The sequence below is a fragment of the Eurosta solidaginis genome, chromosome 5 (assembly GCF_040869045.1).
Source record: "Eurosta solidaginis isolate ZX-2024a chromosome 5, ASM4086904v1, whole genome shotgun sequence".
Taxonomy (NCBI): Eukaryota; Metazoa; Arthropoda; class Insecta; order Diptera; family Tephritidae; genus Eurosta; species Eurosta solidaginis.
The window spans coordinates 149,486,731-149,499,597 of record NC_090323.1 but is presented as its reverse complement, the minus strand read 5'-3'; the positions used below and the strand labels follow the sequence as shown (position 1 = coordinate 149,499,597).

The window sequence follows — 12,867 nt, the reverse complement described above, 5'->3', positions numbered from 1 at the left end:
ATGCTGCCATAGTGTCATATTTTATTGACACTTTTTCCCCGTGCTCTGGGATGTATTAACAATTTTTGTTGTTATATCGGCCTACTGATTTTAAGATCGCGGGTTCGAATCGAGCTCAAGGCCTAACAATAATTTTTTTATCATTATTATTGTTATGATAAATTTTTTCTTAATTGATTTTTTTTTGATTGCCAACAAACAAGTCCAATTTTCACAGCTATTCTGCAACAGATGTCGCAGTGTTGTGAATATCAATTGGCACGAACCAGAATGGAAGTAGGATTAATGAAGACAAACAAAAAACCGCTGTGGTGGCTGAATGGCTATAGCAGCGGCGCCTAAACGTTGCCGATGAAGGAATTTAGCAGTTCCCGAAATGGATCTATACAACGAGCTTTGGTAGTTGTCTAAAATTTTTTCTTTCTTCTGTTCTAATTTAAAAATTTTTTCAATTAAGAAAAATTTTATCATAACAATAATAATGATAAAAAAATTATTGTTAGGCCTTGAGCTCGATTCGAACCCGCGATCTTAAAATCAGTAGGCCGATATAACAACAAAAATTGTTTGAGTTTGTTTTTATTTGCATGTGTTAACATTTCATGCAGAGGACTAAGTTCTGTTGATAACATTTTAATATATCTGTAATAGTAATTTATCATACTTAAAAATTTTTGTAACTTATTTATAGAAATTGGTTGTTCAAAATTTGTTATAATTTCAATTCGATCTAAAGATGGTTTAATGCCTTTGCCTGAAATTTCGCAACTTAAGAAATTTAATTTATTTACACCGAGACTACATTTTGAAAGTTTAATATTTAAATTATATTCTATAACTAATTTAAACAACATTCCATGTTGTTTCTACATCTTAACAACTTTTTTTGTTGTTAAGCGATTCTGTAGCACCTTTAACAAGACTTGACCTTGTTTATTGTCAACAATCACAATCAGCTGATTTGCTTTGTTTATTTTTGTGGCTAAGCTAAAGGTATTTCAGTTTGTGTTATTATTAAGAAGATTTTTTGTTGTTTTCAGTTTTTTGTGGGTAAAAAATTAATTTAATGGCGTTTGAATATGTTGCAATGCATCTGTGTAATGAGGAAGTTAATGTGCCTACAGTTGACCGGCGCAGGCTTCGGGAAGTTGATAACCCTTTCGATTTGACACCATCGGAGTTCCGTAAACTATACCGATTAAGTCCCAGCTTAACTGAAAATATAATATCGCAGTTAAGTGGCCAGTCAAAAAGGAGAAAGGATAACGGCGTTATCAGCCGAAAAGCAGGTAATCTTATAAAAATCGGCTTATTTATATACTTGCATAAATGTATAAATAACTCGCAGGTTCTAGCAGCGTTACGGTTTTATGCCACTGGATGCTACCAACGATCAGTAGGGGAACAATGGGGAATATCGATGAGCCAAACGTCAATAAGCCGTTCCGTACACCGTGTGACAGGCGCAATAAACATTCTTTGTTTTCCCAACATGTGAAATTCCCTATGACGCAAACAGAGCGCCAGGCGGCAAAGGAAATTTTTTCATCAGCGCCTGCTCCGTTTGTACCGGGCACTATCGGTGCAATCGATTGCAGTCACGTTTCGATTTTGGGTCCTAAAGATTACGAAGCTAGTTACGTCAACCACCACGGATACCATTCGATCAACGTACAAATGGTAGGAAGGAAATAACACACAATAATTATATTAATGATGCCTTTTTTTAAACTTGCAGATATGTGATCCAGCCTTAAAATTTTAAACGTGAACGCCAAATTTCCAGGAGCAAGACATGATTCGTTTATTTGGAGCTCATTTGCAGCACGTAGGGTAATGCAGCGGTCATACGAATCTAGAAATCACAACTTGTTTTTGATAGGTAAGGTGTTTCAATTCCATGTGGGTTGTAATATTAAAAGCAAATAATTGCAATAATTGCTGATGACACCTTTGCCAAATCAGCCAGAAGGAACACCGAAGTTTCGGTACAATGAGGCGCTATGTAAAGCACGTAATCCTGTCGAGAGACTTTTTGGTGTCCTTAAAAGTTAATGGCGGTGCTTATCACGCCAAAGGGTACTAATCTATGAACCTGGTTTTGCAGGAAAAATAGTAAACGCGTGCGCAACATTGCACAATATTCGTTTGGGTGAACAACAGACCGATTTCGACGAAAGAGTTGTTTATGATCCCGAAATCGAAACAGAAATTGTTTCCGATGTCGTTGTTCCAAGCTCGATTGCAATACGTGTACAAGAACGGCTAATCGCAAATTTCTTTTAAAAAGGTGTCCTACCTCCATCCCTCTCCTCATAACTATCCCTATCCCTGTTGAACATTCTCGGTGCGGCTTCAGTCAGGGGGATTACTCTATATTGTGATGCGAAAGCAAGTTCTGTCGAATTTGAAACAAAAATGGAAAAAGTTACAAAAATTAAGTGTTTTCGAAATTGTCGAAGTGTTTAAAAATTTTGTATGGACAATATACCCCTTAAATAAAATTATTTTAGTTATTTTAGCTATAACGAATTTTATTGATATTTCATCAAAACAAAGGCTTAAAAATTCAGTTTATAAAAAATTTCATGTACATTAGAGTGGTCCAAAAAAAAAACATTTTTGATTATTTTCAAGTCTTATTGTCTTAAAAGTTTAATTTAGGTAAAAAAAAATGTCCTCCAAAGTTCAGCTTGATATCTCAATCCTACACTGAGCTCAATTAATTTTTATTTTCCCATATAAATTACTATGTAAATATTTTTTTTCAAGTTTTTATACGATGAAACTACGTAAAAATTTTTTTTCGGAATTTTCCACCAAAAAAACGTCTTTCTTGATAAATTTTATTGGCCCACGGTTAACTTTGTTGTAGGAAATTTAATTTTATTTAATGGAAAATTCCGAAAAAAATTTTTACGTAGTTTTATCGTATAAAAACTTGAAAAAAAATATTTACATAGTAATTTATATAGGAAAATAAAAATTGATTGAGCTCAGTGTAGGATTGAGATATCAAGCTGAGCTCTGAAGGGAATTTTTTTTTTACCTAAACAAAGCTTTTGAGATGATAAGCAAACAACTTTTATTTTTTGGACGACTCTAATGTACATACATATACAATATGTATCAAAATAGTTAGATCTATAAATAAATCTATTTCTGATATTTCATCAAAACAAAGGCTTACAAATTCAGTTTATAAAAAATTGCATGTACATGGGTTGATTTGCATGGACGAAAGTTAACCCATATCGCGCCATCAATTTTTCGATAGGTTTTGGGCTCAGGAAAAAAAGTTCCACTAAGCATACCCAACAAAATTATTTTCGAGCCTGCAACATTTGAGTTTTTTAACTTTTTTTCTTTGATTTTTAAGGTTTTTTTTTTCAAAAAAAATGTTATCGCCAAAGTTTTTAGCGGACAATTTTGAGCCGGACAGGGTATACATGAAAATTTTAAAATCAAATTAAACTTTTTTAAGTAGGTCGTGAAAAAAACCTTAAAAATCAAAGAAAAAAAGTTAAAAAACTCAAATTTTGCAGGCACGAAAATTATTTTTTTGGGTATGCTTAGTGGAACTTTTTTTTCCTGGGCCCAAAAACTATCGAAAAATCGATGGCGCGATATAGGTTAATAAATCGACCCAGCTTAATGTACATACATATACAATATATATCAAAATGGTTAGTCTATTAGTTTGAAGACATATAAATAATTCTTAAATATTTTTATTTATTAACCAAAGAACATCTTAGTTAACAATGAGAAGGATATGTCAGTTTTCGGTTTTTCATTTTTCGATTTGTGAATTTTATATTGCCAATAAAAAATTATCCTAAAATATATATGTAGTACATATTTGATTTTTGATTTTCATGTCACCGAATAGCGGTCTTAAGAAAGCCGTATGATCGAAAACTGATTTGTTACTAAAAATCAAAAAATGACTATTAAAGAAAAAAAATGTTTTTAATTCTCATTTAAAGTAAAGTTGCAGGTAATGAAAATTTTAACTGCGTGAAAGCATGAGCACAAGCATTCATCCCCTCACCAACAGCGTTTGCCATTTCTACAGTTGCGGCTGCCATTCTGGTTATTGCCTCAGCCTGGGCCTGCGAGGAATCTGTTAGCATCTATTAAATGAAAGACAAATTTAAACTGAAAAACTATGATCTATCCTTCGTGTGTATACCTTTTGTGTTTCGGCTTGTGTTTCCGCAATCTTTAAAAATATTGTTTGGTTTGTTGGTGAACCTGCATTCCGTTTCCTCTTCGCTCCCCTTCGTTGTGTCTGTTTTGCCGTTCTCGGAGTTGTACACCGAGTCTCCGATTCGCTTTCAGACACGCTGGGTCATTGAGGAGTGTCATCTTCATCTACGACCAAGTGAAAATATCCCCCTTCGTCTTCCATGTTCAATTGTTGTTCCTAGAAGTAGCATTATTTAAATTTAACAGGCTTATTTAAATCTATAACAGAAACATTATAAATAAAAGTTTTAAATTTAACTAAGGCATGACGTGGCTGAATGCGTTTATAACACGTCAACCATCGTAGGACTACAGGGTTCGTATCCCATTCCCGGGAGAAAAGGCTTTGAAGAGATTTAAAAAAGGTGTAATCGAAACAGCTGTCGCCTTGTCCGTCCTGATACCATGTTGTTTAAATTTTTCCCAAATTATTAAATAAATTATAAATAAAAATTGCTTCAAATAAATGTTTTCATATATTTAAAGCAATAAGGGTAATCCCCGCTCAAAAACTCATACAAAAGTTTTAAAGTTTACACAAAGTTCATCAAACCTTGAAAAATTGCTATCAAATTTTTCAACTTTTTCGGCAGAGATTCCAAACATTTTTTGAGTACGCAGTTTTGTAGCCCATTAAATTTTAGTATAATAATATGCAAGTTAGAAGTACAAGATTTTCCCTGAAATTTTAAATTTTTGTTGTTGTGTTAGCAGTGTTTTCACCCTGCTTAACTGTCACGTCCATATGGTGGATTGTCATTGGATTCTTCTAACGGAAGTCCCAGGAAACAACAGGGTTGGATATTTGGAGGTACTTCGTACTTGCAAATTATTGTAGTAAAATTTAATGGGCTACAAAACTGCGCGCTAAAAAATTTTCTAGGACTTCTGTCCAAAAAGCTGCGAATTTTCATGGCAATTTATCGAAGTTTGATGAAATTTGTGTAAACTTTGAAACTTTACTTTATTTGAAAATTTTTTTAAAGTAAAAAAACGGTTTGAACAATGTTGAAATTTTTTTAAAATATTTCAAATTATTTTTTTTAGCCATTAAATTCTAGATTCTATAGGTACCTATAATACTTAAGTCTGAAGAACTTTTTTTCTAATGGATGATGGGTTTTGAAAAAAAATTCTAAATATTCAAGAAGATTTTTCCGATATTTTAATTTGAAATATTTCAAAAAAGTATCAACATTTTTGAAAACATTTTCTTTACTTTAAAGAAATATTAAAAACCAAATATAAACAAAATTAGAACATGCCAATATGAGTAACCTTACAACTATGAAATGGAGTATATATTGATATGACACAACACACATTACCTCTAGATCGGGAATATTTTCAGTGACATCCGAGGATCCTTCCATGTAGGTGCTCCCTACTACTGCTATTACCCCATTTTCTAATTCGCTAAGGGGCGGTTGTTCAAGGGGTCTGTTGCCAGTCTTCCCCTGTTCCTTTTTCAACTCGACTTTTTAAGTCCCGCCAAACCTATAACAAATAAGTCGAAAAATATTTGTAAGTACCAAATAATTACAAATATATACATATGTACATATCGCACACCCAGATCTAAACAGCGATAAACACAAAAAATCACAATGTTCAAAAAACTCGAAAAACTAACTGCCTCTCCCATATGCGCCAATGGAATTTAAAATTTTTAACAGCCCATTTCTCGATACGTATGGGGAGCTATTAGTTATTCGACTATACAGATCGGTGGGTATTGAATTGGGGAACGATATAGTACTACTTCACTCAATTCTCATACTTACGTTTTGCCACTGTTCAACCGACTTTACCGCGCCTCCAACGGCATTCAGCTTCGCGCCCATTTCAGGCCACTTCTTACGGCTTTCTAATTTGCCGCTTAGCTGCTCCCCCGATGCACAACTCCTTTTTGATTGCGAAGACATTCTGTTGAAATAAATCGAAAAAAGTAATCAAATCCTTCCCTTTGATTTAGAAAAAACCATTGTTATAGGAAGGTAGAGGAGGCTTTTCTGATCACAAACATATAGTTCCTAGCATACTGAGCTTTATAGTAATCGAGGTAATAGTGGTTAAAGTTGGACGTTTTACGTACTCCTACAGCGTTTTTCATCATTATTTACACACTTTTAGTGAAAGTTTACACACTTGACCGCACACTGTAAATTACGCTTACAAAAAATAACCCATAGCCGATCAAATACCCGTCTTCCCGAAGAGACACATTATTTCTTTGTGGATCACCACCGATTCACATGGCTGCTGACACTTTTTGTTTATCCGACACCATGCACTGGAGAACTATAAAATCGCGCGTGGTAAAACTTATATATTTGTGATCAGGAACACTTGTACTACTACACAATGACTTCCTCTCCCGTTCCATAGCAAAAATAGTGCAATTCGTGCGACTCCAAGCTAAATCGCAGCCACTTTTTCGCTTAATATTAGAAGTACGGCTGTAAACTAAAGCGCACCCAAATATTCGCAGTATTAGGTACTTACCCTTATGTTTGAATACTTATTTTCAATTTTTTCCACTTTTGGGTTAAAATGTGTGCTTTTTAATTAATATATTATTATTTTGCACTTTTGCAATTCCAGATTCACACAATATTGTTTGGCGCTTAAAAATTTATTTTGACGTTCTCCTTTGTGTTTTTCGCATTTTTCGCCTGAGGTGCCACCTATCACAATTTTCAGCAATAAAAAATAATCAGCTGTTTATCATTGCTAACACGGAGTTACAGAATAACAAATTGTTAGTGCAAACAGCAAAAATGATTGTCTACGCTAACAACATTTGTTATTGTGAAGAGTTCCAGAATCGACCTCCAGGTCAGAATAAGGTAATCAAAGATTTGAAACGCAAAATAGTCAAAAACGGAAAAAATTGCAAAAAACCGGCGGAATTTTCTATGAACTTGACATTTGCACTTTGTAAGGGTAGAATTAAAAGGGCTATAAAACTGTATACTTGGAATATTATTTCAAATTACAGAAAAAATGATATAATTAACAAATATAATAAGCAAAACGACATCGACTTTACGGCTTTTGCTTATCGAAAATTCATAATTCGATATGTTAACGGGATTTTCCATCAATAAAAAAAAATATATATAAAACAAGCTTTATTGATGTTCCAAACTGAAAGACATGCAGCCTTAAACGAGTGCCTAACAGGTGCGCCAAACCTACTATGACTTTCATGTTGTCTTATCTGCTACTTTGATCGTATATACGAATTTGCACGCCAAAAGGCCATTTTCAACCCTCCATTTACCATTGAAATTAAGCTTATTTTACCTTTTTTTAAATTTCTAAATTATATTAATTAAATTCAAATTCATATTAAATCATAAAACATGCAAATATATTGCTACAAATAATAAAATTTAAATATAATTAATCCTACTAAATACTTAATTAAATTCAAATTCATATTAAATCATAAAACATGCAAATATATTGCTACAAATAATAAAATTTAAATATAATTAATCCTACTAAATACCTATATTCCCACAAAGAAATCATATTAAGAGAAAATCTAGAGAATTTATACACCAGCTGAAACTGTTGACAGAGAATTTTCTGCTGTTAACTGGTTAACATTGAAATTGGATTGTGTGTGGTGAAGTGCAAGACGTGTTCACATGCAAAAAAGTTGGAATCTAGAAAAAACGCCTTCTCATTGTGTTTAAATTCTCTGGTGTTGTCTTCAACCTCATGCTTTATTTAATGATTAGTCATTGTACATACAGATGTGTTTTCTAATGCATAACTGAACTAGGGTTGCCTAGTTCACTTATGCATGTACAAGTTGTGTTGTTACAGAGAATTTAAACACAATAGGGGGACTCATGAAAGCATATAAACTTATAAGGTGTAAAATTATATCCATTTACACACGCTGTTATATGAACGCACCTAGTAATACTCTTGATAAACTTGATTGTTTATCGGCTGTATTATTGCCGAACAACATTTCTTTGATTGTTATACAAATTAAAAAATGCCACGATTAAGTGAAAAATCAAAACTAAAACGTCTTTACTAAGATATACTTGTAAATGACTTGCTAATGTTGGAGATTTCTGATGAAAATGCCTGCTGTAATGTCTGCAAGGTTGCATTCCTTTGAGTTTACCGCGTTTACAGAATGAAATGTGCGCGTAAATTTATACAAATTGTGTAAATGATTTTTCATACAAAATTTGACATCTCGTTTACGCACTAGATAAATTTATACGTTTACACACTTTATAAGGCATTTATACGGTTACATGAATCCCCCTAATGAGAAGGCGTTTTTTTTGCATCCACTGCTTACGATCCATTTGCATGTGACACGTCTTGCACTTCACCACTATTCCCCAAATTCATGTTAACTTAACAGGGTGCAAGACGTAACAGAAAATTCTCTTAACGATTTTCTCTGTTCGTCTGTTACCAAAAAATTCTCTGATCAGAGCAAATATATTGGAAATTTTAATCCTCTGATTTTTTGTAAATAAATTATGATGTTTCATTGTAAATTGACTTGCCCCATTAAGTAAGGTCTTAGGAGGCAATTATTTAATAGGGTGTTTGGTGCAGGTGTAAAGCACTTGTATCAATTTCAATCAAAAATCAATAAAAAAAAGTTTCTTTTTTTAAGGTACAGAAGGCAGAAAATTTGAAAAAGAGCCCGATTCACCAGGCCATCATAAAAATTTGTAGGGTTAATATAAATTGCATTTGGCATCTCTAATGAATGCTGCTAAGTAAAAAGTACTAGGGCTATCTCCTTTGTATAACATATTGTAACGAATTTACTGCAAATCCTCTTATTTGCAATCCTCTGCTAAGTTCGAATCACTAAACTGTTGAATAAATAACTCCAATATTGAATAATGGAAAAATGGCCTTTATTAAAGTACTTCACAATAACACTTATACTTTGCTACTCGCTGGCTTAATAACCAAACTGATTGATAACTCAAATTAAACTCTACTATTGGCCACCAGATCGCGTGCTTAATCAATAACTGATGGATAGCTCAACTCAAACTGAATTACTTCTTACTCGCCTGCCCCGCTTTTATAGTTTACGCTGCATACTTCTAGGCTCTTCGATTTCCAGAACTTACTAGTTTGTTTCGGCTACAAAATCGCCAGCCACAACTACGTGCACAAATTATTGCTCTTTCTTGTGACAACTCAGATAAGATATATGCATGTGTTTGTGCATTGCCGCTCCGCTGCTCGTATACGTACATATGTGTAGACGCAATTATTTATTCGTTTATGTAGATACATAATGATTGAATTATTGATGTGAATGTTTGTAGTTTACAGTCTCTCGCGCATACATAGGCGTATAAGTAAATGCATCTGTGTGTGACATCTCTCTGGGCTGCCTTATATATGTGTATACTTGATTTGATTATTAACGTAAATACTGCTTGGCATGGCCTTAGTGATGGGATAACTTAGTGATGCTAATATCCGTGACACTGCCCTCCACCTAAGTCTGATCGTCCCGATCAGACAAATCTCTCGATCTAAACGTTGCCAGCCTTTCCAAATGGACCACTTTCATTTTGGTTCGTGGTTTACCGATGGTTTGTATGCGGTACACTACATCGTTGATCCGTTTCAGAACTTTGTATGGGCCTTCCCAATTACACTGCAATTTCGGGGACAAACCTTTTTTACGTTGTGGGTTGTATAACAGCACCAAATCTCCTTCCTGAAAACCTTCTGAATTAATTGCTTTATCATATCTGGCTTTCATCTTGTCACTCATAATCTTTGTTCGTTGCCTTATCAGATCATGTATTTCTCTTAGCTCTTCTTCCAAATCACTAGTGGATTTCCTGACATTTCTCTCCGCATTGGCATCTATCCCAAACTTCAAATCAGCTGGCAGTCTAAGGTCATTGCCAAAAATTACTTTTGCAGGGGTTTGGCCCGTTGTCTCATGCACTGCTGATCGGTAAGCCATCAAGAATAATGGTATGCGGGTATCCCATTATTTATGGTACTTGTCTACTACTTTCCTTAAGTGCTCCTCCAATGTTCTATTGAATCGTTCTACCATACCATCGGATTGAGGATGCAATGCAGTTGTCCGTGTTTTTCGAATGCCCAATGACTTACACATTTCCTGGAACACAGCTGATTCGAAATTCCTGCCTTGGTCAGAATGTAACTCCATTGGTACACCATACCTTGCAACCCATTCGTTTTTAACCACTTCTGCTACTGTTTCTGCTTCTTGGTTTGGGATTGGGTATACCTCTGGCCATTTACTGAAATAATCCATAACCACCAGTACGTATTTGTTTCCGCGGTTGCTAGTAGGAAATGGACCTGCGACATCCATGGCGATCCTTTCAAATGGCGCACCTGAGTTATATTGCTTCATCTGGCCATGACTTCGTGTTCTGGGCCCTTTCGCTCTGCTGCAAACCTCGCAGTTCGCAATCCACTCAGTGACCGACTGACGGCAACCAACCCAATAGAATCTCTGTTTAATCTTCTCGAGCGTCTTCGTGATTCCAAGATGACCTCCGCTTGGACCATTATGCAGCTCGCTGAGCACGTCAGGAATCCTCTTTCTGGGAACAACTATCAGTTTATTCTTGTATTTACCATCCTCACTCTCCCATACTCGATGAAGGCAACCGGATATCAATTCTAAACTGTTCCACTGTGCCCAATATGACTTCGCAATGGGACTCTCTGCTGACATCTCTTCTCTGTTTGGTCTTTCATTTCGTTCGAGCCCTTGCATAACACGTGACAGATCTGCATCTTCTAGCTGGCACTTTCTTAGCTGTTCCTTGTCCCATTCATCTGTACATGTTATATTCATTAGCCGGACATCTATAATGTCTTCTTTAGCCTCGAATTTTGAACAGTGCTTGCATTCCAAACTACATGGTCTTCGTGACATTGCATCAGCATTTCCATGGGTACTACCTTTCCGATGCTCAATGGAAAAGTCGTAGCTTTGTAGTCGCTCGATCCACCGTGCCAATTGTCCTTCCGGATTACGGAACTGCAGAAGCCATTTCAACGCTGCGTGATCTGTCCTGACACGGAATCGCTGGCCGTAGAGGTATTTGTGAAAATGTTTAATGCACTCTACCAATGCCAACAGCTCTCTCCGCGTAACACAGTAGTTCCTCTCTGGTTTTCCAATCGAACGGCTGTAATATGCAACTACCTTCTCCTGTCCATCGACCAGTTGTGATAAAACGCCTCCTATAGCATATCCACTCGCATCTGTATCTAGAATAAATGTTGCTCCTGGAATCGGATATGCTAACATTGTGGCAGTGCATAAACGCTCCTTCAATGTTCGGAAAGCCACTTCGTGCTCCTTCTTCCATTCAAAAGCTTTGTTTTTTCTTGTAAGCTCCTGGAGGCTATGGGCTACGCTGGAAAAATTTGGTACAAATCGGCGGTAATATGTGCACAGCCCAAGAAAACTTCTCAAATCATGTAGGTTCTGTGGTCTTGGCCAATCCTTTACTGCCTCTATCTTTTCATTCGCTGTACAGACACCTTCTGTAGTTACTTTGTGGCCCAAATAATTTACTTCCTTTTTAAACAGCGTACACTTTTTGGGACTTAACTTCAGACCAGCGCCAGCTATTCTCTGGAAAACTTCCTCCAAGTTCTTAAGATGTTCATCAAAACTTGCCCAATACGATGATGTCGTCCAGGTACACCAAGCATGTTTTCCAATGTAGTCCTTTCAGTACCTGGTCCATGAGTCTCTCAAAAGTAGCTGGTGCATTACAAAGTCCAAAAGGCATCACTGTAAATTGCCAAAGACCATCACCGACACTGAAGGCTGTTTTCTCTTTATCTTCCTCCTTCACCTCAACTTGCCAATAGCCGATTTTCAAGTCCAGTGTGGAAAACCATTTCGTACCAGATAGCGAGTCCAGTGTCGTCAATTCTTGGCAATGGGTAGCTATCCTTTTTCGTAACGTCATTTAATTTCCGGTAGTCCACGCAAAACCTCATTTTTCCATCCTTCTTCTTTACAAGTACTACCGGTGAGCTCCATGGACTAGCTGATTGTTCGATGACGCCGCTGTCGCTCATTTCTTGTATAATTTGACTCACCACTTCCCGCTTCGCCAGTGGAACACTACGTGGAGCTTGACGTATCGGCCTCGCGTCTCCAGTGTCAATTTGATGTTTCACAACATTGGTGCGGCCTGGTTTGGAACCATCCTGGTCAAATATGTTCGCGTATTTTATGAGCAGTTGTTTTGCCTTACTCTGATAGGCTTCCTCTAGCTCTTGCGTCCATGCCGTGATATCATTTGAAAGATCAGTATTACTAAATGAAACGTGTTCCTGGAGCTGTTCACAGTTAATAACTACTTCGGCCTCTTGGCATCTTCCCAAAATAGCTCCTTTGGTCAAATTGAATGGTGACTTGAACTCATTGAGTACTCTTACCGGAATACGTCCATCTTGTTTTGTCATAGCCAGGGTTTTTCCTACAAGTATGTTCAGTGCTGATTTATTTGCTGCTTCGGCAGCCTACAATTTGTTTGTCCCACAATCTCCATCAACCTTTGCCCAGATGACTGCTTCTGATTT

The 12,867-nt window shown here is 36.0% G+C and overlaps 1 long non-coding RNA gene across 1 annotated transcript; it reads left to right on the top strand.

Annotated features, from left to right (window-relative positions):
- Nucleotides 1–1,028: 1,028 nt before the first annotated feature.
- On the top strand, nucleotides 1,029–7,338 carry LOC137254550 (uncharacterized). Its single transcript, XR_010954025.1, has 4 exons — nucleotides 1,029–1,289; nucleotides 1,349–1,680; nucleotides 1,739–1,882; nucleotides 6,856–7,338. It is a non-coding gene; the product is annotated as an uncharacterized lncRNA (long non-coding RNA).
- The last annotated feature ends 5,529 nt before the right edge of the window (nucleotides 7,339–12,867 follow it).